Below are 27387 nucleotides of genomic sequence, written 5' to 3'. Positions count from 1 at the left end.
CGGCTCTCCCCTTGCGGGGGGGGGTGAAAGCAGCCACGGGGCCTCGGAGAAGACACCAGGCTGGGCGCCCGCCCCACAGTGGGGGCACGTCCCCCGCAGGCCACTTAGCGACGGCCGCCGGCCGGCGGACGGTTGGGTGGCGCGAGACGCTGCGGCCGCCCTGCTACCGGGTTCCTGGGAGGGCGTCCTGGAACCAGCGTCCACACCAAGCCCTTGGAAGGCCCAGGCGACGGAGGAGCCCCGTCAGGCAGGGGCCGAGGACGGTGACGGCCCGGGCGGGGAGGAGCGTGTCAGGCAGGGGCAGAGGACGGTGACAGGTGACAGGCCGGGCGGGAAGGAGTCAGTCAGGCAGGGGCCGAGGAGGAGACGGGCTGGGTAAGGGTTAGGGTTAGAGTCAGGGCACAAGTCACAATCGCAAAGACCTGGAAGCGACCCGAGTGCCCATCGACCCACGAGTGCGTAAATGAAATGTGGCGCGTGGACACCACGGAGTGCTATTCAGCTAGGAGGAGCAGCGGTGAGAGGGCACCTCTCGTGGTTCTCCTGGCCAGAGCTGGAACCCGTTCCAGTAAGCCAGGTAGCCCAAGAATGGACACACGAGCACCACGTGCTCGCGCTCACCAGCAAATGGGTACGAACCGATGGACACCTAAGTGGACACAGAGGAATCACCTTCATCGGGTGGGTGTCGGGCGGGTGGGGGGAGGGGATGGGCATACACCTCCATTAGGAATGGGGTGGGTGCGCACCGACTGGGGGATGGGCGCACTTGAGGCTCTGACCCGAGGGGGGAGGCAGGGAGAGGGCAACGTACCCGACCCTAACATTGGTACCCCCACAATACGCTGGAACGACATCAGAGGTAAATGAATAAGAACACAGGGGGGAGGGGGGCACGGGCAACACATGTCACCTTAATACTTGGACTCCCATCATCTGCTTGAAAAGAGAGAGAAAAGAAAATGCAATCATAGAGATAAGAGACACTTTTTAAAAATAATGAATCCGAAGAGAAAAGTAAAAGGAGGCCTGTGGAGCAGGTCTGGGTGCGACTCCGGATCCCCCAACATCAGGTGCCACCACCAAAGATTCCTACGTGTAGCCCATAGAACCCCAAAAGCAACGGGACGAGTTCTGGTCACATACTCCCTCCAAATGACATCCTGGCCTTCTTCTGGAACTCCCTCCCCTCTCAGACTCTCAAGGTTTCCTCCAGCGTGTCGGTTCCCACAGAGCAGACCTTTGGTCTGAGACCTGACAGTCCAGAAGCCACGCATGCTGCCGCGTGACGGCGGTGTCGCGGCTTGGGACAAGAGGAGGCCCCACGGTGCGGGCTGGGGCGCCAGGCACCGCGGCGGGCGCTGAGGGTGGGGGTGACCCCCACCCCGGGCCGCCGCCTCGCTCCCAGAGAGGGGACAGAACAAGAGGCAAAACAAAAAAAAAAAAAAAGAAGAAGCCTACGGCACCCGGTATTCCCAGGCGGTCTCCCATCCAAGTACTAACCAGGCCCGACCCTGCTTAGCTTCCGAGACCAGACGAGGTCGGGCGCGTTCAGGGTGGTGTGGCCCTAGACGGCGGAGGGCGCCCCTGCCCCGCTCAAGAAGCCGAGCCTCTCTGCGCTTCCCCGCCGCCTCCTCCCGCCCCAGGCCCCGCACCGGCGCTGACCCGCGCCGGGCCGGGCCTGTTGAGTTCACCGGCCGGGTCCGGCGGGCTCCGAGGGACGGGGGTGACAGGCGGGGCGGGGCGGGCAGGGAGCGGTGGGCCGGGGTGGGGGGCTGTCTCTCTATACACACACACACACACACACACACACTCACACTCACACAAGATGCGCCTCCACGGCTGGACTCGCCAAGGTGGAGACCTTCCAGCCCCCTTCCTCTCCTCGCCTGGCCTCCTTCACCTACCCGCCCCCCACCCCCAGCTCGTGGCCGCCCCCGCCGCCGCCGCCGCCGCCGCCGCCGCCGCCGATTGCGCACGCGCGGATCGCCCGCCCTTTGACCCCAGGCAGGGGCCGCCCTCCCCGACAACCCCTTTCAGCTGGGCCCCCCACCCTGTGGGTGGGCTGCCGCCTATTCCCCCGGGCCCCGGGCTGGGGCACAGCGCATGGGGGAGGGGAGCGAGTGTATGGGGCGTCTCTCTCTCTCTCTAGGGATGTGTCCCATGGGTGGGGTGGCGTGGTTTGTGGGGCGCTGAAGAAATCAGTCCCCTCCATCTCCTACCTCTGGAAAACGCCCAAGCCCTTGGAGAACTGCCGGCAACGCGACCGGGGGGGCCGGGACCCTCCTCTGCGTCCTCCTGTGGCCCAGTCCAAGGGGCCGGGGCCTGGGCCTGGCCGGGGCTGCATTGGACCCCGACCACCCTGGCGTGTGGACTCGCTAAAAATCGGCCATTAGATATTGGATTCCAGCTTCATTGAGGTCATTTCACTAATGAGTGCACCGGAAAGAGTTTCCTAATCCATCTGTGAGGGTGGCAACTGAAAGAGAATTTTAAAGCTGACAGAATAGGCGAGGAAAGGCATAGGAGATTTCCACACCCAGTAAGGAAGCCTTTCCCGAAATGGAAGAAAGAAACGAGCAAACAGAAACACCGGTAGCCCGCCAGGATCAGAGTCTGCCCCCGAGAGAAAGTACCCTGACCAGGTTCACCCGTGGGTGGGTGGCGAGCTAGCGGCATTCAGAAGAGCGAGGCCCGCAGTCTGTGCAGAAGACACCTGCACTCGGGTGTGTGTGTGGCGGCACGATTCACAAGCAGCTCCAGATGTTAAGCCAAGGAGAAGCCAGGGAGTTCCCAACGCCCCAGGTGTCCTCAGCCCACGACTGGCTGCTGGGGGAATGCGAAGCCCGGCTCCTTGTCTCAGAGCGGGACAACCAGGAGGTGTGACGTACACCCCGGGGTTCCCAGGAGGATCAGGCTGAAGCTGGGACTTGGCCTGAAAGTGTCCCCTCGCATGGCCACCCCCTTCCCCTTCCTGCTCCTCTACTCCTGGTGCCCCTCCATCCAGGGGCCAGACCTTAAAGAGTCACCCGCAAGAGAATCCTGGTCCCAAAGGAGCCTTCTGGGGGACCCGTGCTGAGAGAGGTTGTGGGCATGGCCCGCTGGGGCTCTGCCCGACCCAGGGCTGAGAGATGCAACCTCCCAGCTCTGGGTCCCTGCAGGGGAAGCGTTGGCAAGCACAGGGCCAGTCCTCCAAAGGCCCAGGTGCAGGGAGCCCAGGCCAAGCAGCCTGTGGAAGAAGCCACCCCGGGAAGACGACTGCAGGCCACGGCCCTTCCCACCTCCTCCTCCTCCTCCTCCTGCTCCTCCACCCCCACCGACCTCCCACCCCCCACCCCCGACATGGCGCAGGGCTCAGAGACACCTCAGACACTTGCTACCCAAAGTGCAAAGGGCATCAGTTGCTCCTCCAAACCCCCCCCCCTGCCCAGCAGACCGCGTCGTCCAGCCAGCCCCCGGGCCTCCCTGGGGTGCCCAGCACAAAAGTGCAGACAACCACCGGACCCTCAATCTCAGTTTTCGGATGTTTTTGCCACTCTAAGGACCCGCAGGCCAGCTGGGCCTTCTGGCAGGACAGAGAGCCCCGGAATCCGACGTGGAGAGCTGGGTGTACGTCCCCACGAGGAGGCGGTCCCCACCTCCGCGGCTCTCCCCTTGCGGGGGTGGTGAAAGCAGCCACGGGGCCTCGGAGAAGACACCAGGCTGGGCGCCCGCCCCACAGTGGGGGCACGTCCCCCGCAGGCCACTTAGCGACGGCCGCCGGCCGGCGGACGGTTGGGTGGCGCGAGACGCTGCGGCCGCCCTGCTACCGGGTTCCTGGGAGGGCGTCCTGGAACCAGCGTCCACACCAAGCCCTTGGAAGGCCCAGGCGACGGAGGAGCCCCGTCAGGCAGGGGCCGAGGACGGTGACGGCCCGGGCGGGGAGGAGCGTGTCAGGCAGGGGCAGAGGACGGTGACAGGTGACAGGCCGGGCGGGAAGGAGTCAGTCAGGCAGGGGCCGAGGAGGAGACGGGCTGGGTAAGGGTTAGGGTTAGAGTCAGGGCACAAGTCACAATCGCAAAGACCTGGAAGCGACCCGAGTGCCCATCGACCCACGAGTGCGTAAATGAAATGTGGCGCGTGGACACCACGGAGTGCTATTCAGCTAGGAGGAGCAGCGGTGAGAGGGCACCTCTCGTGGTTCTCCTGGCCAGAGCTGGAACCCGTTCCAGTAAGCCAGGTAGCCCAAGAATGGACACACGAGCACCACGTGCTCGCGCTCACCAGCAAATGGGTACGAACCGATGGACACCTAAGTGGACACAGAGGAATCACCTTCATCGGGTGGGTGTCGGGCGGGTGGGGGGAGGGGATGGGCATACACCTCCATTAGGAATGGGGTGGGTGCGCACCGACTGGGGCATGGGCGCACTTGAGGCTCTGACCCGAGGGGGGAGGCTGGGAGAGGGCAACGTACCCGACCTTAACATTGGTACCCCCACAATACGCTGGAACGACATCAGAGGTAAATGAATAAGAACACAGGGGGGAGGGGGGCACGGGCAACACATGTCACCTTAATACTTGGACTCCCATCATCTGCTTGAAAAGAGAGAGAAAAGAAAATGCAATCATAGAGATAAGAGACACTTTTTAAAAATAATGAATCCGAAGAGAAAAGTAAAAGGAGGCCTGTGGAGCAGGTCTGGGTGCGACTCCGGATCCCCCAACATCAGGTGCCACCACCAAAGATTCCTACGTGTAGCCCATAGAACCCCAAAAGCAACGGGACGAGTTCTGGTCACATACTCCCTCCAAATGACATCCTGGCCTTCTTCTGGAACTCCCTCCCCTCTCAGACTCTCAAGGTTTCCTCCAGCGTGTCGGTTCCCACAGAGCAGACCTTTGGTCTGAGACCTGACAGTCCAGAAGCCACGCATGCTGCCGCGTGACGGCGGTGTCGCGGCTTGGGACAAGAGGAGGCCCCACGGTGCGGGCTGGGGCGCCAGGCACCGCGGCGGGCGCTGAGGGTGGGGGTGACCCCCACCCCGGGCCGCCGCCTCGCTCCCAGAGAGGGGACAGAACAAGAGGCAAAACAAAAAAAAAAAAAAAGAAGAAGCCTACGGCACCCGGTATTCCCAGGCGGTCTCCCATCCAAGTACTAACCAGGCCCGACCCTGCTTAGCTTCCGAGACCAGACGAGGTCGGGCGCGTTCAGGGTGGTGTGGCCCTAGACGGCGGAGGGCGCCCCTGCCCCGCTCAAGAAGCCGAGCCTCTCTGCGCTTCCCCGCCGCCTCCTCCCGCCCCAGGCCCCGCACCGGCGCTGACCCGCGCCGGGCCGGGCCTGTTGAGTTCACCGGCCGGGTCCGGCGGGCTCCGAGGGACGGGGGTGACAGGCGGGGCGGGGCGGGCAGGGAGCGGTGGGCCGGGGTGGGGGGCTGTCTCTCTATACACACACACACACACACACACACACTCACACTCACACAAGATGCGCCTCCACGGCTGGACTCGCCAAGGTGGAGACCTTCCAGCCCCCTTCCTCTCCTCGCCTGGCCTCCTTCACCTACCCGCCCCCCACCCCCAGCTCGTGGCCGCCCCCGCCGCCGCCGCCGCCGCCGCCGCCGCCGCCGCCGCCGATTGCGCACGCGCGGATCGCCCGCCCTTTGACCCCAGGCAGGGGCCGCCCTCCCCGACAACCCCTTTCAGCTGGGCCCCCCACCCTGTGGGTGGGCTGCCGCCTATTCCCCCGGGCCCCGGGCTGGGGCACAGCGCATGGGGGAGGGGAGCGAGTGTATGGGGCGTCTCTCTCTCTCTCTAGGGATGTGTCCCATGGGTGGGGTGGCGTGGTTTGTGGGGCGCTGAAGAAATCAGTCCCCTCCATCTCCTACCTCTGGAAAACGCCCAAGCCCTTGGAGAACTGCCGGCAACGCGACCGGGGGGGCCGGGACCCTCCTCTGTGTCCTCCTGTGGCCCAGTCCAAGGGGCCGGGGCCTGGGCCTGGCCGGGGCTGCATTGGACCCCGACCACCCTGGCGTGTGGACTCGCTAAAAATCGGCCATTAGATATTGGATTCCAGCTTCATTGAGGTCATTTCACTAATGAGTGCACCGGAAAGAGTTTCCTAATCCATCTGTGAGGGTGGCAACTGAAAGAGAATTTTAAAGCTGACAGAATAGGCGAGGAAAGGCATAGGAGATTTCCACACCCAGTAAGGAAGCCTTTCCCGAAATGGAAGAAAGAAACGAGCAAACAGAAACACCGGTAGCCCGCCAGGATCAGAGTCTGCCCCCGAGAGAAAGTACCCTGACCAGGTTCACCCGTGGGTGGGTGGCGAGCTAGCGGCATTCAGAAGAGCGAGGCCCGCAGTCTGTGCAGAAGACACCTGCACTCGGGTGTGTGTGTGGCGGCACGATTCACAAGCAGCTCCAGATGTTAAGCCAAGGAGAAGCCAGGGAGTTCCCAACGCCCCAGGTGTCCTCAGCCCACGACTGGCTGCTGGGGGAATGCGAAGCCCGGCTCCTTGTCTCAGAGCGGGACAACCAGGAGGTGTGACGTACACCCCGGGGTTCCCAGGAGGATCAGGCTGAAGCTGGGACTTGGCCTGAAAGTGTCCCCTCGCATGGCCACCCCCTTCCCCTTCCTGCTCCTCTACTCCTGGTGCCCCTCCATCCAGGGGCCAGACCTTAAAGAGTCACCCGCAAGAGAATCCTGGTCCCAAAGGAGCCTTCTGGGGGACCCGTGCTGAGAGAGGTTGTGGGCATGGCCCGCTGGGGCTCTGCCCGACCCAGGGCTGAGAGATGCAACCTCCCAGCTCTGGGTCCCTGCAGGGGAAGCGTTGGCAAGCACAGGGCCAGTCCTCCAAAGGCCCAGGTGCAGGGAGCCCAGGCCAAGCAGCCTGTGGAAGAAGCCACCCCGGGAAGACGACTGCAGGCCACGGCCCTTCCCACCTCCTCCTCCTCCTCCTCCTGCTCCTCCACCCCCACCGACCTCCCACCCCCCACCCCCGACATGGCGCAGGGCTCAGAGACACCTCAGACACTTGCTACCCAAAGTGCAAAGGGCATCAGTTGCTCCTCCAAACCCCCCCCCCTGCCCAGCAGACCGCGTCGTCCAGCCAGCCCCCGGGCCTCCCTGGGGTGCCCAGCACAAAAGTGCAGACAACCACCGGACCCTCAATCTCAGTTTTCGGATGTTTTTGCCACTCTAAGGACCCGCAGGCCAGCTGGGCCTTCTGGCAGGACAGAGAGCCCCGGAATCCGACGTGGAGAGCTGGGTGTACGTCCCCACGAGGAGGCGGTCCCCACCTCCGCGGCTCTCCCCTTGCGGGGGTGGTGAAAGCAGCCACGGGGCCTCGGAGAAGACACCAGGCTGGGCGCCCGCCCCACAGTGGGGGCACGTCCCCCGCAGGCCACTTAGCGACGGCCGCCGGCCGGCGGACGGTTGGGTGGCGCGAGACGCTGCGGCCGCCCTGCTACCGGGTTCCTGGGAGGGCGTCCTGGAACCAGCGTCCACACCAAGCCCTTGGAAGGCCCAGGCGACGGAGGAGCCCCGTCAGGCAGGGGCCGAGGACGGTGACGGCCCGGGCGGGGAGGAGCGTGTCAGGCAGGGGCAGAGGACGGTGACAGGTGACAGGCCGGGCGGGAAGGAGTCAGTCAGGCAGGGGCCGAGGAGGAGACGGGCTGGGTAAGGGTTAGGGTTAGAGTCAGGGCACAAGTCACAATCGCAAAGACCTGGAAGCGACCCGAGTGCCCATCGACCCACGAGTGCGTAAATGAAATGTGGCGCGTGGACACCACGGAGTGCTATTCAGCTAGGAGGAGCAGCGGTGAGAGGGCACCTCTCGTGGTTCTCCTGGCCAGAGCTGGAACCCGTTCCAGTAAGCCAGGTAGCCCAAGAATGGACACACGAGCACCACGTGCTCGCGCTCACCAGCAAATGGGTACGAACCGATGGACACCTAAGTGGACACAGAGGAATCACCTTCATCGGGTGGGTGTCGGGCGGGTGGGGGGAGGGGATGGGCATACACCTCCATTAGGAATGGGGTGGGTGCGCACCGACTGGGGCATGGGCGCACTTGAGGCTCTGACCCGAGGGGGGAGGCTGGGAGAGGGCAACGTACCCGACCTTAACATTGGTACCCCCACAATACGCTGGAACGACATCAGAGGTAAATGAATAAGAACACAGGGGGGAGGGGGGCACGGGCAACACATGTCACCTTAATACTTGGACTCCCATCATCTGCTTGAAAAGAGAGAGAAAAGAAAATGCAATCATAGAGATAAGAGACACTTTTTAAAAATAATGAATCCGAAGAGAAAAGTAAAAGGAGGCCTGTGGAGCAGGTCTGGGTGCGACTCCGGATCCCCCAACATCAGGTGCCACCACCAAAGATTCCTACGTGTAGCCCATAGAACCCCAAAAGCAACGGGACGAGTTCTGGTCACATACTCCCTCCAAATGACATCCTGGCCTTCTTCTGGAACTCCCTCCCCTCTCAGACTCTCAAGGTTTCCTCCAGCGTGTCGGTTCCCACAGAGCAGACCTTTGGTCTGAGACCTGACAGTCCAGAAGCCACGCATGCTGCCGCGTGACGGCGGTGTCGCGGCTTGGGACAAGAGGAGGCCCCACGGTGCGGGCTGGGGCGCCAGGCACCGCGGCGGGCGCTGAGGGTGGGGGTGACCCCCACCCCGGGCCGCCGCCTCGCTCCCAGAGAGGGGACAGAACAAGAGGCAAAACAAAAAAAAAAAAAAAGAAGAAGCCTACGGCACCCGGTATTCCCAGGCGGTCTCCCATCCAAGTACTAACCAGGCCCGACCCTGCTTAGCTTCCGAGACCAGACGAGGTCGGGCGCGTTCAGGGTGGTGTGGCCCTAGACGGCGGAGGGCGCCCCTGCCCCGCTCAAGAAGCCGAGCCTCTCTGCGCTTCCCCGCCGCCTCCTCCCGCCCCAGGCCCCGCACCGGCGCTGACCCGCGCCGGGCCGGGCCTGTTGAGTTCACCGGCCGGGTCCGGCGGGCTCCGAGGGACGGGGGTGACAGGCGGGGCGGGGCGGGCAGGGAGCGGTGGGCCGGGGTGGGGGGCTGTCTCTCTATACACACACACACACACACACACACACTCACACTCACACAAGATGCGCCTCCACGGCTGGACTCGCCAAGGTGGAGACCTTCCAGCCCCCTTCCTCTCCTCGCCTGGCCTCCTTCACCTACCCGCCCCCCACCCCCAGCTCGTGGCCGCCCCCGCCGCCGCCGCCGCCGCCGCCGCCGCCGCCGATTGCGCACGCGCGGATCGCCCGCCCTTTGACCCCAGGCAGGGGCCGCCCTCCCCGACAACCCCTTTCAGCTGGGCCCCCCACCCTGTGGGTGGGCTGCCGCCTATTCCCCCGGGCCCCGGGCTGGGGCACAGCGCATGGGGGAGGGGAGCGAGTGTATGGGGCGTCTCTCTCTCTCTCTAGGGATGTGTCCCATGGGTGGGGTGGCGTGGTTTGTGGGGCGCTGAAGAAATCAGTCCCCTCCATCTCCTACCTCTGGAAAACGCCCAAGCCCTTGGAGAACTGCCGGCAACGCGACCGGGGGGGCCGGGACCCTCCTCTGTGTCCTCCTGTGGCCCAGTCCAAGGGGCCGGGGCCTGGGCCTGGCCGGGGCTGCATTGGACCCCGACCACCCTGGCGTGTGGACTCGCTAAAAATCGGCCATTAGATATTGGATTCCAGCTTCATTGAGGTCATTTCACTAATGAGTGCACCGGAAAGAGTTTCCTAATCCATCTGTGAGGGTGGCAACTGAAAGAGAATTTTAAAGCTGACAGAATAGGCGAGGAAAGGCATAGGAGATTTCCACACCCAGTAAGGAAGCCTTTCCCGAAATGGAAGAAAGAAACGAGCAAACAGAAACACCGGTAGCCCGCCAGGATCAGAGTCTGCCCCCGAGAGAAAGTACCCTGACCAGGTTCACCCGTGGGTGGGTGGCGAGCTAGCGGCATTCAGAAGAGCGAGGCCCGCAGTCTGTGCAGAAGACACCTGCACTCGGGTGTGTGTGTGGCGGCACGATTCACAAGCAGCTCCAGATGTTAAGCCAAGGAGAAGCCAGGGAGTTCCCAACGCCCCAGGTGTCCTCAGCCCACGACTGGCTGCTGGGGGAATGCGAAGCCCGGCTCCTTGTCTCAGAGCGGGACAACCAGGAGGTGTGACGTACACCCCGGGGTTCCCAGGAGGATCAGGCTGAAGCTGGGACTTGGCCTGAAAGTGTCCCCTCGCATGGCCACCCCCTTCCCCTTCCTGCTCCTCTACTCCTGGTGCCCCTCCATCCAGGGGCCAGACCTTAAAGAGTCACCCGCAAGAGAATCCTGGTCCCAAAGGAGCCTTCTGGGGGACCCGTGCTGAGAGAGGTTGTGGGCATGGCCCGCTGGGGCTCTGCCCGACCCAGGGCTGAGAGATGCAACCTCCCAGCTCTGGGTCCCTGCAGGGGAAGCGTTGGCAAGCACAGGGCCAGTCCTCCAAAGGCCCAGGTGCAGGGAGCCCAGGCCAAGCAGCCTGTGGAAGAAGCCACCCCGGGAAGACGACTGCAGGCCACGGCCCTTCCCACCTCCTCCTCCTCCTCCTCCTGCTCCTCCACCCCCACCGACCTCCCACCCCCCACCCCCGACATGGCGCAGGGCTCAGAGACACCTCAGACACTTGCTACCCAAAGTGCAAAGGGCATCAGTTGCTCCTCCAAACCCCCCCCCCTGCCCAGCAGACCGCGTCGTCCAGCCAGCCCCCGGGCCTCCCTGGGGTGCCCAGCACAAAAGTGCAGACAACCACCGGACCCTCAATCTCAGTTTTCGGATGTTTTTGCCACTCTAAGGACCCGCAGGCCAGCTGGGCCTTCTGGCAGGACAGAGAGCCCCGGAATCCGACGTGGAGAGCTGGGTGTACGTCCCCACGAGGAGGCGGTCCCCACCTCCGCGGCTCTCCCCTTGCGGGGGTGGTGAAAGCAGCCACGGGGCCTCGGAGAAGACACCAGGCTGGGCGCCCGCCCCACAGTGGGGGCACGTCCCCCGCAGGCCACTTAGCGACGGCCGCCGGCCGGCGGACGGTTGGGTGGCGCGAGACGCTGCGGCCGCCCTGCTACCGGGTTCCTGGGAGGGCGTCCTGGAACCAGCGTCCACACCAAGCCCTTGGAAGGCCCAGGCGACGGAGGAGCCCCGTCAGGCAGGGGCCGAGGACGGTGACGGCCCGGGCGGGGAGGAGCGTGTCAGGCAGGGGCAGAGGACGGTGACAGGTGACAGGCCGGGCGGGAAGGAGTCAGTCAGGCAGGGGCCGAGGAGGAGACGGGCTGGGTAAGGGTTAGGGTTAGAGTCAGGGCACAAGTCACAATCGCAAAGACCTGGAAGCGACCCGAGTGCCCATCGACCCACGAGTGCGTAAATGAAATGTGGCGCGTGGACACCACGGAGTGCTATTCAGCTAGGAGGAGCAGCGGTGAGAGGGCACCTCTCGTGGTTCTCCTGGCCAGAGCTGGAACCCGTTCCAGTAAGCCAGGTAGCCCAAGAATGGACACACGAGCACCACGTGCTCGCGCTCACCAGCAAATGGGTACGAACCGATGGACACCTAAGTGGACACAGAGGAATCACCTTCATCGGGTGGGTGTCGGGCGGGTGGGGGGAGGGGATGGGCATACACCTCCATTAGGAATGGGGTGGGTGCGCACCGACTGGGGCATGGGCGCACTTGAGGCTCTGACCCGAGGGGGGAGGCTGGGAGAGGGCAACGTACCCGACCTTAACATTGGTACCCCCACAATACGCTGGAACGACATCAGAGGTAAATGAATAAGAACACAGGGGGGAGGGGGGCACGGGCAACACATGTCACCTTAATACTTGGACTCCCATCATCTGCTTGAAAAGAGAGAGAAAAGAAAATGCAATCATAGAGATAAGAGACACTTTTTAAAAATAATGAATCCGAAGAGAAAAGTAAAAGGAGGCCTGTGGAGCAGGTCTGGGTGCGACTCCGGATCCCCCAACATCAGGTGCCACCACCAAAGATTCCTACGTGTAGCCCATAGAACCCCAAAAGCAACGGGACGAGTTCTGGTCACATACTCCCTCCAAATGACATCCTGGCCTTCTTCTGGAACTCCCTCCCCTCTCAGACTCTCAAGGTTTCCTCCAGCGTGTCGGTTCCCACAGAGCAGACCTTTGGTCTGAGACCTGACAGTCCAGAAGCCACGCATGCTGCCGCGTGACGGCGGTGTCGCGGCTTGGGACAAGAGGAGGCCCCACGGTGCGGGCTGGGGCGCCAGGCACCGCGGCGGGCGCTGAGGGTGGGGGTGACCCCCACCCCGGGCCGCCGCCTCGCTCCCAGAGAGGGGACAGAACAAGAGGCAAAACAAAAAAAAAAAAAAAGAAGAAGCCTACGGCACCCGGTATTCCCAGGCGGTCTCCCATCCAAGTACTAACCAGGCCCGACCCTGCTTAGCTTCCGAGACCAGACGAGGTCGGGCGCGTTCAGGGTGGTGTGGCCCTAGACGGCGGAGGGCGCCCCTGCCCCGCTCAAGAAGCCGAGCCTCTCTGCGCTTCCCCGCCGCCTCCTCCCGCCCCAGGCCCCGCACCGGCGCTGACCCGCGCCGGGCCGGGCCTGTTGAGTTCACCGGCCGGGTCCGGCGGGCTCCGAGGGACGGGGGTGACAGGCGGGGCGGGGCGGGCAGGGAGCGGTGGGCCGGGGTGGGGGGCTGTCTCTCTATACACACACACACACACACACACACACTCACACTCACACAAGATGCGCCTCCACGGCTGGACTCGCCAAGGTGGAGACCTTCCAGCCCCCTTCCTCTCCTCGCCTGGCCTCCTTCACCTACCCGCCCCCCACCCCCAGCTCGTGGCCGCCCCCGCCGCCGCCGCCGCCGCCGCCGCCGCCGCCGCCGCCGCCGCCGCCGCCGATTGCGCACGCGCGGATCGCCCGCCCTTTGACCCCAGGCAGGGGCCGCCCTCCCCGACAACCCCTTTCAGCTGGGCCCCCCACCCTGTGGGTGGGCTGCCGCCTATTCCCCCGGGCCCCGGGCTGGGGCACAGCGCATGGGGGAGGGGAGCGAGTGTATGGGGCGTCTCTCTCTCTCTCTAGGGATGTGTCCCATGGGTGGGGTGGCGTGGTTTGTGGGGCGCTGAAGAAATCAGTCCCCTCCATCTCCTACCTCTGGAAAACGCCCAAGCCCTTGGAGAACTGCCGGCAACGCGACCGGGGGGGCCGGGACCCTCCTCTGTGTCCTCCTGTGGCCCAGTCCAAGGGGCCGGGGCCTGGGCCTGGCCGGGGCTGCATTGGACCCCGACCACCCTGGCGTGTGGACTCGCTAAAAATCGGCCATTAGATATTGGATTCCAGCTTCATTGAGGTCATTTCACTAATGAGTGCACCGGAAAGAGTTTCCTAATCCATCTGTGAGGGTGGCAACTGAAAGAGAATTTTAAAGCTGACAGAATAGGCGAGGAAAGGCATAGGAGATTTCCACACCCAGTAAGGAAGCCTTTCCCGAAATGGAAGAAAGAAACGAGCAAACAGAAACACCGGTAGCCCGCCAGGATCAGAGTCTGCCCCCGAGAGAAAGTACCCTGACCAGGTTCACCCGTGGGTGGGTGGCGAGCTAGCGGCATTCAGAAGAGCGAGGCCCGCAGTCTGTGCAGAAGACACCTGCACTCGGGTGTGTGTGTGGCGGCACGATTCACAAGCAGCTCCAGATGTTAAGCCAAGGAGAAGCCAGGGAGTTCCCAACGCCCCAGGTGTCCTCAGCCCACGACTGGCTGCTGGGGGAATGCGAAGCCCGGCTCCTTGTCTCAGAGCGGGACAACCAGGAGGTGTGACGTACACCCCGGGGTTCCCAGGAGGATCAGGCTGAAGCTGGGACTTGGCCTGAAAGTGTCCCCTCGCATGGCCACCCCCTTCCCCTTCCTGCTCCTCTACTCCTGGTGCCCCTCCATCCAGGGGCCAGACCTTAAAGAGTCACCCGCAAGAGAATCCTGGTCCCAAAGGAGCCTTCTGGGGGACCCGTGCTGAGAGAGGTTGTGGGCATGGCCCGCTGGGGCTCTGCCCGACCCAGGGCTGAGAGATGCAACCTCCCAGCTCTGGGTCCCTGCAGGGGAAGCGTTGGCAAGCACAGGGCCAGTCCTCCAAAGGCCCAGGTGCAGGGAGCCCAGGCCAAGCAGCCTGTGGAAGAAGCCACCCCGGGAAGACGACTGCAGGCCACGGCCCTTCCCACCTCCTCCTCCTCCTCCTCCTGCTCCTCCACCCCCACCGACCTCCCACCCCCCACCCCCGACATGGCGCAGGGCTCAGAGACACCTCAGACACTTGCTACCCAAAGTGCAAAGGGCATCAGTTGCTCCTCCAAACCCCCCCCCCTGCCCAGCAGACCGCGTCGTCCAGCCAGCCCCCGGGCCTCCCTGGGGTGCCCAGCACAAAAGTGCAGACAACCACCGGACCCTCAATCTCAGTTTTCGGATGTTTTTGCCACTCTAAGGACCCGCAGGCCAGCTGGGCCTTCTGGCAGGACAGAGAGCCCCGGAATCCGACGTGGAGAGCTGGGTGTACGTCCCCACGAGGAGGCGGTCCCCACCTCCGCGGCTCTCCCCTTGCGGGGGTGGTGAAAGCAGCCACGGGGCCTCGGAGAAGACACCAGGCTGGGCGCCCGCCCCACAGTGGGGGCACGTCCCCCGCAGGCCACTTAGCGACGGCCGCCGGCCGGCGGACGGTTGGGTGGCGCGAGACGCTGCGGCCGCCCTGCTACCGGGTTCCTGGGAGGGCGTCCTGGAACCAGCGTCCACACCAAGCCCTTGGAAGGCCCAGGCGACGGAGGAGCCCCGTCAGGCAGGGGCCGAGGACGGTGACGGCCCGGGCGGGGAGGAGCGTGTCAGGCAGGGGCAGAGGACGGTGACAGGTGACAGGCCGGGCGGGAAGGAGTCAGTCAGGCAGGGGCCGAGGAGGAGACGGGCTGGGTAAGGGTTAGGGTTAGAGTCAGGGCACAAGTCACAATCGCAAAGACCTGGAAGCGACCCGAGTGCCCATCGACCCACGAGTGCGTAAATGAAATGTGGCGCGTGGACACCACGGAGTGCTATTCAGCTAGGAGGAGCAGCGGTGAGAGGGCACCTCTCGTGGTTCTCCTGGCCAGAGCTGGAACCCGTTCCAGTAAGCCAGGTAGCCCAAGAATGGACACACGAGCACCACGTGCTCGCGCTCACCAGCAAATGGGTACGAACCGATGGACACCTAAGTGGACACAGAGGAATCACCTTCATCGGGTGGGTGTCGGGCGGGTGGGGGGAGGGGATGGGCATACACCTCCATTAGGAATGGGGTGGGTGCGCACCGACTGGGGCATGGGCGCACTTGAGGCTCTGACCCGAGGGGGGAGGCTGGGAGAGGGCAACGTACCCGACCTTAACATTGGTACCCCCACAATACGCTGGAACGACATCAGAGGTAAATGAATAAGAACACAGGGGGGAGGGGGGCACGGGCAACACATGTCACCTTAATACTTGGACTCCCATCATCTGCTTGAAAAGAGAGAGAAAAGAAAATGCAATCATAGAGATAAGAGACACTTTTTAAAAATAATGAATCCGAAGAGAAAAGTAAAAGGAGGCCTGTGGAGCAGGTCTGGGTGCGACTCCGGATCCCCCAACATCAGGTGCCACCACCAAAGATTCCTACGTGTAGCCCATAGAACCCCAAAAGCAACGGGACGAGTTCTGGTCACATACTCCCTCCAAATGACATCCTGGCCTTCTTCTGGAACTCCCTCCCCTCTCAGACTCTCAAGGTTTCCTCCAGCGTGTCGGTTCCCACAGAGCAGACCTTTGGTCTGAGACCTGACAGTCCAGAAGCCACGCATGCTGCCGCGTGACGGCGGTGTCGCGGCTTGGGACAAGAGGAGGCCCCACGGTGCGGGCTGGGGCGCCAGGCACCGCGGCGGGCGCTGAGGGTGGGGGTGACCCCCACCCCGGGCCGCCGCCTCGCTCCCAGAGAGGGGACAGAACAAGAGGCAAAACAAAAAAAAAAAAAAAGAAGAAGCCTACGGCACCCGGTATTCCCAGGCGGTCTCCCATCCAAGTACTAACCAGGCCCGACCCTGCTTAGCTTCCGAGACCAGACGAGGTCGGGCGCGTTCAGGGTGGTGTGGCCCTAGACGGCGGAGGGCGCCCCTGCCCCGCTCAAGAAGCCGAGCCTCTCTGCGCTTCCCCGCCGCCTCCTCCCGCCCCAGGCCCCGCACCGGCGCTGACCCGCGCCGGGCCGGGCCTGTTGAGTTCACCGGCCGGGTCCGGCGGGCTCCGAGGGACGGGGGTGACAGGCGGGGCGGGGCGGGCAGGGAGCGGTGGGCCGGGGTGGGGGGCTGTCTCTCTATACACACACACACACACACACACACACTCACACTCACACAAGATGCGCCTCCACGGCTGGACTCGCCAAGGTGGAGACCTTCCAGCCCCCTTCCTCTCCTCGCCTGGCCTCCTTCACCTACCCGCCCCCCACCCCCAGCTCGTGGCCGCCCCCGCCGCCGCCGCCGCCGCCGCCGCCGCCGCCGCCGCCGCCGCCGATTGCGCACGCGCGGATCGCCCGCCCTTTGACCCCAGGCAGGGGCCGCCCTCCCCGACAACCCCTTTCAGCTGGGCCCCCCACCCTGTGGGTGGGCTGCCGCCTATTCCCCCGGGCCCCGGGCTGGGGCACAGCGCATGGGGGAGGGGAGCGAGTGTATGGGGCGTCTCTCTCTCTCTCTAGGGATGTGTCCCATGGGTGGGGTGGCGTGGTTTGTGGGGCGCTGAAGAAATCAGTCCCCTCCATCTCCTACCTCTGGAAAACGCCCAAGCCCTTGGAGAACTGCCGGCAACGCGACCGGGGGGGCCGGGACCCTCCTCTGTGTCCTCCTGTGGCCCAGTCCAAGGGGCCGGGGCCTGGGCCTGGCCGGGGCTGCATTGGACCCCGACCACCCTGGCGTGTGGACTCGCTAAAAATCGGCCATTAGATATTGGATTCCAGCTTCATTGAGGTCATTTCACTAATGAGTGCACCGGAAAGAGTTTCCTAATCCATCTGTGAGGGTGGCAACTGAAAGAGAATTTTAAAGCTGACAGAATAGGCGAGGAAAGGCATAGGAGATTTCCACACCCAGTAAGGAAGCCTTTCCCGAAATGGAAGAAAGAAACGAGCAAACAGAAACACCGGTAGCCCGCCAGGATCAGAGTCTGCCCCCGAGAGAAAGTACCCTGACCAGGTTCACCCGTGGGTGGGTGGCGAGCTAGCGGCATTCAGAAGAGCGAGGCCCGCAGTCTGTGCAGAAGACACCTGCACTCGGGTGTGTGTGTGGCGGCACGATTCACAAGCAGCTCCAGATGTTAAGCCAAGGAGAAGCCAGGGAGTTCCCAACGCCCCAGGTGTCCTCAGCCCACGACTGGCTGCTGGGGGAATGCGAAGCCCGGCTCCTTGTCTCAGAGCGGGACAACCAGGAGGTGTGACGTACACCCCGGGGTTCCCAGGAGGATCAGGCTGAAGCTGGGACTTGGCCTGAAAGTGTCCCCTCGCATGGCCACCCCCTTCCCCTTCCTGCTCCTCTACTCCTGGTGCCCCTCCATCCAGGGGCCAGACCTTAAAGAGTCACCCGCAAGAGAATCCTGGTCCCAAAGGAGCCTTCTGGGGGACCCGTGCTGAGAGAGGTTGTGGGCATGGCCCGCTGGGGCTCTGCCCGACCCAGGGCTGAGAGATGCAACCTCCCAGCTCTGGGTCCCTGCAGGGGAAGCGTTGGCAAGCACAGGGCCAGTCCTCCAAAGGCCCAGGTGCAGGGAGCCCAGGCCAAGCAGCCTGTGGAAGAAGCCACCCCGGGAAGACGACTGCAGGCCACGGCCCTTCCCACCTCCTCCTCCTCCTCCTCCTGCTCCTCCACCCCCACCGACCTCCCACCCCCCACCCCCGACATGGCGCAGGGCTCAGAGACACCTCAGACACTTGCTACCCAAAGTGCAAAGGGCATCAGTTGCTCCTCCAAACCCCCCCCCCTGCCCAGCAGACCGCGTCGTCCAGCCAGCCCCCGGGCCTCCCTGGGGTGCCCAGCACAAAAGTGCAGACAACCACCGGACCCTCAATCTCAGTTTTCGGATGTTTTTGCCACTCTAAGGACCCGCAGGCCAGCTGGGCCTTCTGGCAGGACAGAGAGCCCCGGAATCCGACGTGGAGAGCTGGGTGTACGTCCCCACGAGGAGGCGGTCCCCACCTCCGCGGCTCTCCCCTTGCGGGGGTGGTGAAAGCAGCCACGGGGCCTCGGAGAAGACACCAGGCTGGGCGCCCGCCCCACAGTGGGGGCACGTCCCCCGCAGGCCACTTAGCGACGGCCGCCGGCCGGCGGACGGTTGGGTGGCGCGAGACGCTGCGGCCGCCCTGCTACCGGGTTCCTGGGAGGGCGTCCTGGAACCAGCGTCCACACCAAGCCCTTGGAAGGCCCAGGCGACGGAGGAGCCCCGTCAGGCAGGGGCCGAGGACGGTGACGGCCCGGGCGGGGAGGAGCGTGTCAGGCAGGGGCAGAGGACGGTGACAGGTGACAGGCCGGGCGGGAAGGAGTCAGTCAGGCAGGGGCCGAGGAGGAGACGGGCTGGGTAAGGGTTAGGGTTAGAGTCAGGGCACAAGTCACAATCGCAAAGACCTGGAAGCGACCCGAGTGCCCATCGACCCACGAGTGCGTAAATGAAATGTGGCGCGTGGACACCACGGAGTGCTATTCAGCTAGGAGGAGCAGCGGTGAGAGGGCACCTCTCGTGGTTCTCCTGGCCAGAGCTGGAACCCGTTCCAGTAAGCCAGGTAGCCCAAGAATGGACACACGAGCACCACGTGCTCGCGCTCACCAGCAAATGGGTACGAACCGATGGACACCTAAGTGGACACAGAGGAATCACCTTCATCGGGTGGGTGTCGGGCGGGTGGGGGGAGGGGATGGGCATACACCTCCATTAGGAATGGGGTGGGTGCGCACCGACTGGGGCATGGGCGCACTTGAGGCTCTGACCCGAGGGGGGAGGCTGGGAGAGGGCAACGTACCCGACCTTAACATTGGTACCCCCACAATACGCTGGAACGACATCAGAGGTAAATGAATAAGAACACAGGGGGGAGGGGGGCACGGGCAACACATGTCACCTTAATACTTGGACTCCCATCATCTGCTTGAAAAGAGAGAGAAAAGAAAATGCAATCATAGAGATAAGAGACACTTTTTAAAAATAATGAATCCGAAGAGAAAAGTAAAAGGAGGCCTGTGGAGCAGGTCTGGGTGCGACTCCGGATCCCCCAACATCAGGTGCCACCACCAAAGATTCCTACGTGTAGCCCATAGAACCCCAAAAGCAACGGGACGAGTTCTGGTCACATACTCCCTCCAAATGACATCCTGGCCTTCTTCTGGAACTCCCTCCCCTCTCAGACTCTCAAGGTTTCCTCCAGCGTGTCGGTTCCCACAGAGCAGACCTTTGGTCTGAGACCTGACAGTCCAGAAGCCACGCATGCTGCCGCGTGACGGCGGTGTCGCGGCTTGGGACAAGAGGAGGCCCCACGGTGCGGGCTGGGGCGCCAGGCACCGCGGCGGGCGCTGAGGGTGGGGGTGACCCCCACCCCGGGCCGCCGCCTCGCTCCCAGAGAGGGGACAGAACAAGAGGCAAAACAAAAAAAAAAAAAAAGAAGAAGCCTACGGCACCCGGTATTCCCAGGCGGTCTCCCATCCAAGTACTAACCAGGCCCGACCCTGCTTAGCTTCCGAGACCAGACGAGGTCGGGCGCGTTCAGGGTGGTGTGGCCCTAGACGGCAGAGGGCGCCCCTGCCCCGCTCAAGAAGCCGAGCCTCTCTGCGCTTCCCCGCCGCCTCCTCCCGCCCCAGGCCCCGCACCGGTGCTGACCCGCGCCGGGCCGGGCCTGTTGAGTTCACCGGCCGGGTCCGGCGGGCTCCGAGGGACGGGGGTGACAGGCGGGGCGGGGCGGGCAGGGAGCGGTGGGCCGGGGTGGGGGGCTGTCTCTCTATACACACACACACACACACACACACACTCACACTCACACAAGATGCGCCTCCACGGCTGGACTCGCCAAGGTGGAGACCTTCCAGCCCCCTTCCTCTCCTCGCCTGGCCTCCTTCACCTACCCGCCCCCCACCCCCAGCTCGTGGCCGCCCCCGCCGCCGCCGCCGCCGCCGCCGCCACCGCCGATTGCGCACGCGCGGATCGCCCGCCCTTTGACCCCAGGCAGGGGCCGCCCTCCCCGACAACCCCTTTCAGCTGGGCCCCCCACCCTGTGGGTGGGCTGCCGCCTATTCCCCCGGGCCCCGGGCTGGGGCACAGCGCATGGGGGAGGGGAGCGAGTGTATGGGGCGTCTCTCTCTCTCTCTAGGGATGTGTCCCATGGGTGGGGTGGCGTGGTTTGTGGGGCGCTGAAGAAATCAGTCCCCTCCATCTCCTACCTCTGGAAAACGCCCAAGCCCTTGGAGAACTGCCGGCAACGCGACCGGGGGGGCCGGGACCCTCCTCTGTGTCCTCCTGTGGCCCAGTCCAAGGGGCCGGGGCCTGGGCCTGGCCGGGGCTGCATTGGACCCCGACCACCCTGGCGTGTGGACTCGCTAAAAATCGGCCATTAGATATTGGATTCCAGCTTCATTGAGGTCATTTCACTAATGAGTGCACCGGAAAGAGTTTCCTAATCCATCTGTGAGGGTGGCAACTGAAAGAGAATTTTAAAGCTGACAGAATAGGCGAGGAAAGGCATAGGAGATTTCCATTCCACACCCAGTAAGGAAGCCTTTCCCGAAATGGAAGAAAGAAACGAGCAAACAGAAACACCGGTAGCCCGCCAGGATCAGAGTCTGCCCCCGAGAGAAAGTACCCTGACCAGGTTCACCCGTGGGTGGGTGGCGAGCTAGCGGCATTCAGAAGAGCGAGGCCCGCAGTCTGTGCAGAAGACACCTGCACTCGGGTGTGTGTGTGGCGGCACGATTCACAAGCAGCTCCAGATGTTAAGCCAAGGAGAAGCCAGGGAGTTCCCAACGCCCCAGGTGTCCTCAGCCCACGACTGGCTGCTGGGGGAATGCGAAGCCCGGCTCCTTGTCTCAGAGCGGGACAACCAGGAGGTGTGACGTACACCCCGGGGTTCCCAGGAGGATCAGGCTGAAGCTGGGACTTGGCCTGAAAGTGTCCCCTCGCATGGCCACCCCCTTCCCCTTCCTGCTCCTCTACTCCTGGTGCCCCTCCATCCAGGGGCCAGACCTTAAAGAGTCACCCGCAAGAGAATCCTGGTCCCAAAGGAGCCTTCTGGGGGACCCGTGCTGAGAGAGGTTGTGGGCATGGCCCGCTGGGGCTCTGCCCGACCCAGGGCTGAGAGATGCAACCTCCCAGCTCTGGGTCCCTGCAGGGGAAGCGTTGGCAAGCACAGGGCCAGTCCTCCAAAGGCCCAGGTGCAGGGAGCCCAGGCCAAGCAGCCTGTGGAAGAAGCCACCCCGGGAAGACGACTGCAGGCCACGGCCCTTCCCACCTCCTCCTCCTCCTCCTCCTGCTCCTCCACCCCCACCGACCTCCCACCCCCCACCCCCGACATGGCGCAGGGCTCAGAGACACCTCAGACACTTGCTACCCAAAGTGCAAAGGGCATCAGTTGCTCCTCCAAACCCCCCCCCCTGCCCAGCAGACCGCGTCGTCCAGCCAGCCCCCGGGCCTCCCTGGGGTGCCCAGCACAAAAGTGCAGACAACCACCGGACCCTCAATCTCAGTTTTCGGATGTTTTTGCCACTCTAAGGACCCGCAGGCCAGCTGGGCCTTCTGGCAGGACAGAGAGCCCCGGAATCCGACGTGGAGAGCTGGGTGTACGTCCCCACGAGGAGGCGGTCCCCACCTCCGCGGCTCTCCCCTTGCGGGGGGGGGTGAAAGCAGCCACGGGGCCTCGGAGAAGACACCAGGCTGGGCGCCCGCCCCACAGTGGGGGCACGTCCCCCGCAGGCCACTTAGCGACGGCCGCCGGCCGGCGGACGGTTGGGTGGCGCGAGACGCTGCGGCCGCCCTGCTACCGGGTTCCTGGGAGGGCGTCCTGGAACCAGCGTCCACACCAAGCCCTTGGAAGGCCCAGGCGACGGAGGAGCCCCGTCAGGCAGGGGCCGAGGACGGTGACGGCCCGGGCGGGGAGGAGCGTGTCAGGCAGGGGCAGAGGACGGTGACAGGTGACAGGCCGGGCGGGAAGGAGTCAGTCAGGCAGGGGCCGAGGAGGAGACGGGCTGGGTAAGGGTTAGGGTTAGAGTCAGGGCACAAGTCACAATCGCAAAGACCTGGAAGCGACCCGAGTGCCCATCGACCCACGAGTGCGTAAATGAAATGTGGCGCGTGGACACCACGGAGTGCTATTCAGCTAGGAGGAGCAGCGGTGAGAGGGCACCTCTCGTGGTTCTCCTGGCCAGAGCTGGAACCCGTTCCAGTAAGCCAGGTAGCCCAAGAATGGACACACGAGCACCACGTGCTCGCGCTCACCAGCAAATGGGTACGAACCGATGGACACCTAAGTGGACACAGAGGAATCACCTTCATCGGGTGGGTGTCGGGCGGGTGGGGGGAGGGGATGGGCATACACCTCCATTAGGAATGGGGTGGGTGCGCACCGACTGGGGGATGGGCGCACTTGAGGCTCTGACCCGAGGGGGGAGGCAGGGAGAGGGCAACGTACCCGACCCTAACATTGGTACCCCCACAATACGCTGGAACGACATCAGAGGTAAATGAATAAGAACACAGGGGGGAGGGGGGCACGGGCAACACATGTCACCTTAATACTTGGACTCCCATCATCTGCTTGAAAAGAGAGAGAAAAGAAAATGCAATCATAGAGATAAGAGACACTTTTTAAAAATAATGAATCCGAAGAGAAAAGTAAAAGGAGGCCTGTGGAGCAGGTCTGGGTGCGACTCCGGATCCCCCAACATCAGGTGCCACCACCAAAGATTCCTACGTGTAGCCCATAGAACCCCAAAAGCAACGGGACGAGTTCTGGTCACATACTCCCTCCAAATGACATCCTGGCCTTCTTCTGGAACTCCCTCCCCTCTCAGACTCTCAAGGTTTCCTCCAGCGTGTCGGTTCCCACAGAGCAGACCTTTGGTCTGAGACCTGACAGTCCAGAAGCCACGCATGCTGCCGCGTGACGGCGGTGTCGCGGCTTGGGACAAGAGGAGGCCCCACGGTGCGGGCTGGGGCGCCAGGCACCGCGGCGGGCGCTGAGGGTGGGGGTGACCCCCACCCCGGGCCGCCGCCTCGCTCCCAGAGAGGGGACAGAACAAGAGGCAAAACAAAAAAAAAAAAAAAAGAAGAAGCCTACGGCACCCGGTATTCCCAGGCGGTCTCCCATCCAAGTACTAACCAGGCCCGACCCTGCTTAGCTTCCGAGACCAGACGAGGTCGGGCGCGTTCAGGGTGGTGTGGCCCTAGACGGCGGAGGGCGCCCCTGCCCCGCTCAAGAAGCCGAGCCTCTCTGCGCTTCCCCGCCGCCTCCTCCCGCCCCAGGCCCCGCACCGGCGCTGACCCGCGCCGGGCCGGGCCTGTTGAGTTCACCGGCCGGGTCCGGCGGGCTCCGAGGGACGGGGGTGACAGGCGGGGCGGGGCGGGCAGGGAGCGGTGGGCCGGGGTGGGGGGCTGTCTCTCTATACACACACACACACACACACACACACTCACACTCACACAAGATGCGCCTCCACGGCTGGACTCGCCAAGGTGGAGACCTTCCAGCCCCCTTCCTCTCCTCGCCTGGCCTCCTTCACCTACCCGCCCCCCACCCCCAGCTCGTGGCCGCCCCCGCCGCCGCCGCCGCCGCCGCCGCCGATTGCGCACGCGCGGATCGCCCGCCCTTTGACCCCAGGCAGGGGCCGCCCTCCCCGACAACCCCTTTCAGCTGGGCCCCCCACCCTGTGGGTGGGCTGCCGCCTATTCCCCCGGGCCCCGGGCTGGGGCACAGCGCATGGGGGAGGGGAGCGAGTGTATGGGGCGTCTCTCTCTCTCTCTAGGGATGTGTCCCATGGGTGGGGTGGCGTGGTTTGTGGGGCGCTGAAGAAATCAGTCCCCTCCATCTCCTACCTCTGGAAAACGCCCAAGCCCTTGGAGAACTGCCGGCAACGCGACCGGGGGGGCCGGGACCCTCCTCTGCGTCCTCCTGTGGCCCAGTCCAAGGGGCCGGGGCCTGGGCCTGGCCGGGGCTGCATTGGACCCCGACCACCCTGGCGTGTGGACTCGCTAAAAATCGGCCATTAGATATTGGATTCCAGCTTCATTGAGGTCATTTCACTAATGAGTGCACCGGAAAGAGTTTCCTAATCCATCTGTGAGGGTGGCAACTGAAAGAGAATTTTAAAGCTGACAGAATAGGCGAGGAAAGGCATAGGAGATTTCCACACCCAGTAAGGAAGCCTTTCCCGAAATGGAAGAAAGAAACGAGCAAACAGAAACACCGGTAGCCCGCCAGGATCAGAGTCTGCCCCCGAGAGAAAGTACCCTGACCAGGTTCACCCGTGGGTGGGTGGCGAGCTAGCGGCATTCAGAAGAGCGAGGCCCGCAGTCTGTGCAGAAGACACCTGCACTCGGGTGTGTGTGTGGCGGCACGATTCACAAGCAGCTCCAGATGTTAAGCCAAGGAGAAGCCAGGGAGTTCCCAACGCCCCAGGTGTCCTCAGCCCACGACTGGCTGCTGGGGGAATGCGAAGCCCGGCTCCTTGTCTCAGAGCGGGACAACCAGGAGGTGTGACGTACACCCCGGGGTTCCCAGGAGGATCAGGCTGAAGCTGGGACTTGGCCTGAAAGTGTCCCCTCGCATGGCCACCCCCTTCCCCTTCCTGCTCCTCTACTCCTGGTGCCCCTCCATCCAGGGGCCAGACCTTAAAGAGTCACCCGCAAGAGAATCCTGGTCCCAAAGGAGCCTTCTGGGGGACCCGTGCTGAGAGAGGTTGTGGGCATGGCCCGCTGGGGCTCTGCCCGACCCAGGGCTGAGAGATGCAACCTCCCAGCTCTGGGTCCCTGCAGGGGAAGCGTTGGCAAGCACAGGGCCAGTCCTCCAAAGGCCCAGGTGCAGGGAGCCCAGGCCAAGCAGCCTGTGGAAGAAGCCACCCCGGGAAGACGACTGCAGGCCACGGCCCTTCCCACCTCCTCCTCCTCCTCCTCCTGCTCCTCCACCCCCACCGACCTCCCACCCCCCACCCCCGACATGGCGCAGGGCTCAGAGACACCTCAGACACTTGCTACCCAAAGTGCAAAGGGCATCAGTTGCTCCTCCAAACCCCCCCCCCTGCCCAGCAGACCGCGTCGTCCAGCCAGCCCCCGGGCCTCCCTGGGGTGCCCAGCACAAAAGTGCAGACAACCACCGGACCCTCAATCTCAGTTTTCGGATGTTTTTGCCACTCTAAGGACCCGCAGGCCAGCTGGGCCTTCTGGCAGGACAGAGAGCCCCGGAATCCGACGTGGAGAGCTGGGTGTACGTCCCCACGAGGAGGCGGTCCCCACCTCCGCGGCTCTCCCCTTGCGGGGGGGGGTGAAAGCAGCCACGGGGCCTCGGAGAAGACACCAGGCTGGGCGCCCGCCCCACAGTGGGGGCACGTCCCCCGCAGGCCACTTAGCGACGGCCGCCGGCCGGCGGACGGTTGGGTGGCGCGAGACGCTGCGGCCGCCCTGCTACCGGGTTCCTGGGAGGGCGTCCTGGAACCAGCGTCCACACCAAGCCCTTGGAAGGCCCAGGCGACGGAGGAGCCCCGTCAGGCAGGGGCCGAGGACGGTGACGGCCCGGGCGGGGAGGAGCGTGTCAGGCAGGGGCAGAGGACGGTGACAGGTGACAGGCCGGGCGGGAAGGAGTCAGTCAGGCAGGGGCCGAGGAGGAGACGGGCTGGGTAAGGGTTAGGGTTAGAGTCAGGGCACAAGTCACAATCGCAAAGACCTGGAAGCGACCCGAGTGCCCATCGACCCACGAGTGCGTAAATGAAATGTGGCGCGTGGACACCACGGAGTGCTATTCAGCTAGGAGGAGCAGCGGTGAGAGGGCACCTCTCGTGGTTCTCCTGGCCAGAGCTGGAACCCGTTCCAGTAAGCCAGGTAGCCCAAGAATGGACACACGAGCACCACGTGCTCGCGCTCACCAGCAAATGGGTACGAACCGATGGACACCTAAGTGGACACAGAGGAATCACCTTCATCGGGTGGGTGTCGGGCGGGTGGGGGGAGGGGATGGGCATACACCTCCATTAGGAATGGGGTGGGTGCGCACCGACTGGGGGATGGGCGCACTTGAGGCTCTGACCCGAGGGGGGAGGCAGGGAGAGGGCAACGTACCCGACCCTAACATTGGTACCCCCACAATACGCTGGAACGACATCAGAGGTAAATGAATAAGAACACAGGGGGGAGGGGGGCACGGGCAACACATGTCACCTTAATACTTGGACTCCCATCATCTGCTTGAAAAGAGAGAGAAAAGAAAATGCAATCATAGAGATAAGAGACACTTTTTAAAAATAATGAATCCGAAGAGAAAAGTAAAAGGAGGCCTGTGGAGCAGGTCTGGGTGCGACTCCGGATCCCCCAACATCAGGTGCCACCACCAAAGATTCCTACGTGTAGCCCATAGAACCCCAAAAGCAACGGGACGAGTTCTGGTCACATACTCCCTCCAAATGACATCCTGGCCTTCTTCTGGAACTCCCTCCCCTCTCAGACTCTCAAGGTTTCCTCCAGCGTGTCGGTTCCCACAGAGCAGACCTTTGGTCTGAGACCTGACAGTCCAGAAGCCACGCATGCTGCCGCGTGACGGCGGTGTCGCGGCTTGGGACAAGAGGAGGCCCCACGGTGCGGGCTGGGGCGCCAGGCACCGCGGCGGGCGCTGAGGGTGGGGGTGACCCCCACCCCGGGCCGCCGCCTCGCTCCCAGAGAGGGGACAGAACAAGAGGCAAAACAAAAAAAAAAAAAAAGAAGAAGCCTACGGCACCCGGTATTCCCAGGCGGTCTCCCATCCAAGTACTAACCAGGCCCGACCCTGCTTAGCTTCCGAGACCAGACGAGGTCGGGCGCGTTCAGGGTGGTGTGGCCCTAGACGGCGGAGGGCGCCCCTGCCCCGCTCAAGAAGCCGAGCCTCTCTGCGCTTCCCCGCCGCCTCCTCCCGCCCCAGGCCCCGCACCGGCGCTGACCCGCGCCGGGCCGGGCCTGTTGAGTTCACCGGCCGGGTCCGGCGGGCTCCGAGGGACGGGGGTGACAGGCGGGGCGGGGCGGGCAGGGAGCGGTGGGCCGGGGTGGGGGGCTGTCTCTCTATACACACACACACACACACACACACACTCACACTCACACAAGATGCGCCTCCACGGCTGGACTCGCCAA

At 63.9% G+C, this 27387-nt stretch overlaps 8 non-coding genes across 8 annotated transcripts; all 8 read right to left on the bottom strand.

Moving 5' to 3' along the window:
- Positions 1 to 1454: 1454 nt before the first annotated feature.
- On the bottom strand, positions 1455 to 1573 carry LOC142876810 (5S ribosomal RNA). The gene has a single exon (XR_012923627.1). It is a non-coding gene; the product is annotated as a 5S ribosomal RNA (ribosomal RNA).
- A 3523-nt stretch (positions 1574 to 5096) lies between these two features.
- Positions 5097 to 5215, bottom strand: LOC142876798 (5S ribosomal RNA). The gene has a single exon (XR_012923615.1). It is a non-coding gene; the product is annotated as a 5S ribosomal RNA (ribosomal RNA).
- Positions 5216 to 8744: 3529 nt separating this feature from the next.
- On the bottom strand, positions 8745 to 8863 carry LOC142876787 (5S ribosomal RNA). Its single transcript, XR_012923605.1, has one exon. It is a non-coding gene; the product is annotated as a 5S ribosomal RNA (ribosomal RNA).
- Positions 8864 to 12386: 3523 nt separating this feature from the next.
- On the bottom strand, positions 12387 to 12505 carry LOC142876776 (5S ribosomal RNA). Its single transcript, XR_012923594.1, has one exon. It is a non-coding gene; the product is annotated as a 5S ribosomal RNA (ribosomal RNA).
- Positions 12506 to 16046: 3541 nt separating this feature from the next.
- On the bottom strand, positions 16047 to 16165 carry LOC142876764 (5S ribosomal RNA). The gene has a single exon (XR_012923582.1). It is a non-coding gene; the product is annotated as a 5S ribosomal RNA (ribosomal RNA).
- A 3535-nt stretch (positions 16166 to 19700) lies between these two features.
- Positions 19701 to 19819, bottom strand: LOC142876752 (5S ribosomal RNA). Its single transcript, XR_012923572.1, has one exon. It is a non-coding gene; the product is annotated as a 5S ribosomal RNA (ribosomal RNA).
- Positions 19820 to 23349: 3530 nt separating this feature from the next.
- LOC142876741 (5S ribosomal RNA) lies at positions 23350 to 23468 on the bottom strand. The gene has a single exon (XR_012923564.1). It is a non-coding gene; the product is annotated as a 5S ribosomal RNA (ribosomal RNA).
- A 3518-nt stretch (positions 23469 to 26986) lies between these two features.
- On the bottom strand, positions 26987 to 27105 carry LOC142876730 (5S ribosomal RNA). Its single transcript, XR_012923561.1, has one exon. It is a non-coding gene; the product is annotated as a 5S ribosomal RNA (ribosomal RNA).
- Between the last annotated feature and the right edge of the window lie 282 nt (positions 27106 to 27387).

This window comes from Microcebus murinus, chromosome 15 (genome assembly GCF_040939455.1).
Source record: "Microcebus murinus isolate Inina chromosome 15, M.murinus_Inina_mat1.0, whole genome shotgun sequence".
Lineage (NCBI taxonomy): Eukaryota > Metazoa > Chordata > Mammalia > Primates > Cheirogaleidae > Microcebus > Microcebus murinus.
Note: the sequence above shows the minus strand (reverse complement) of the source record. Positions and strands in the feature narration are given on the sequence as shown.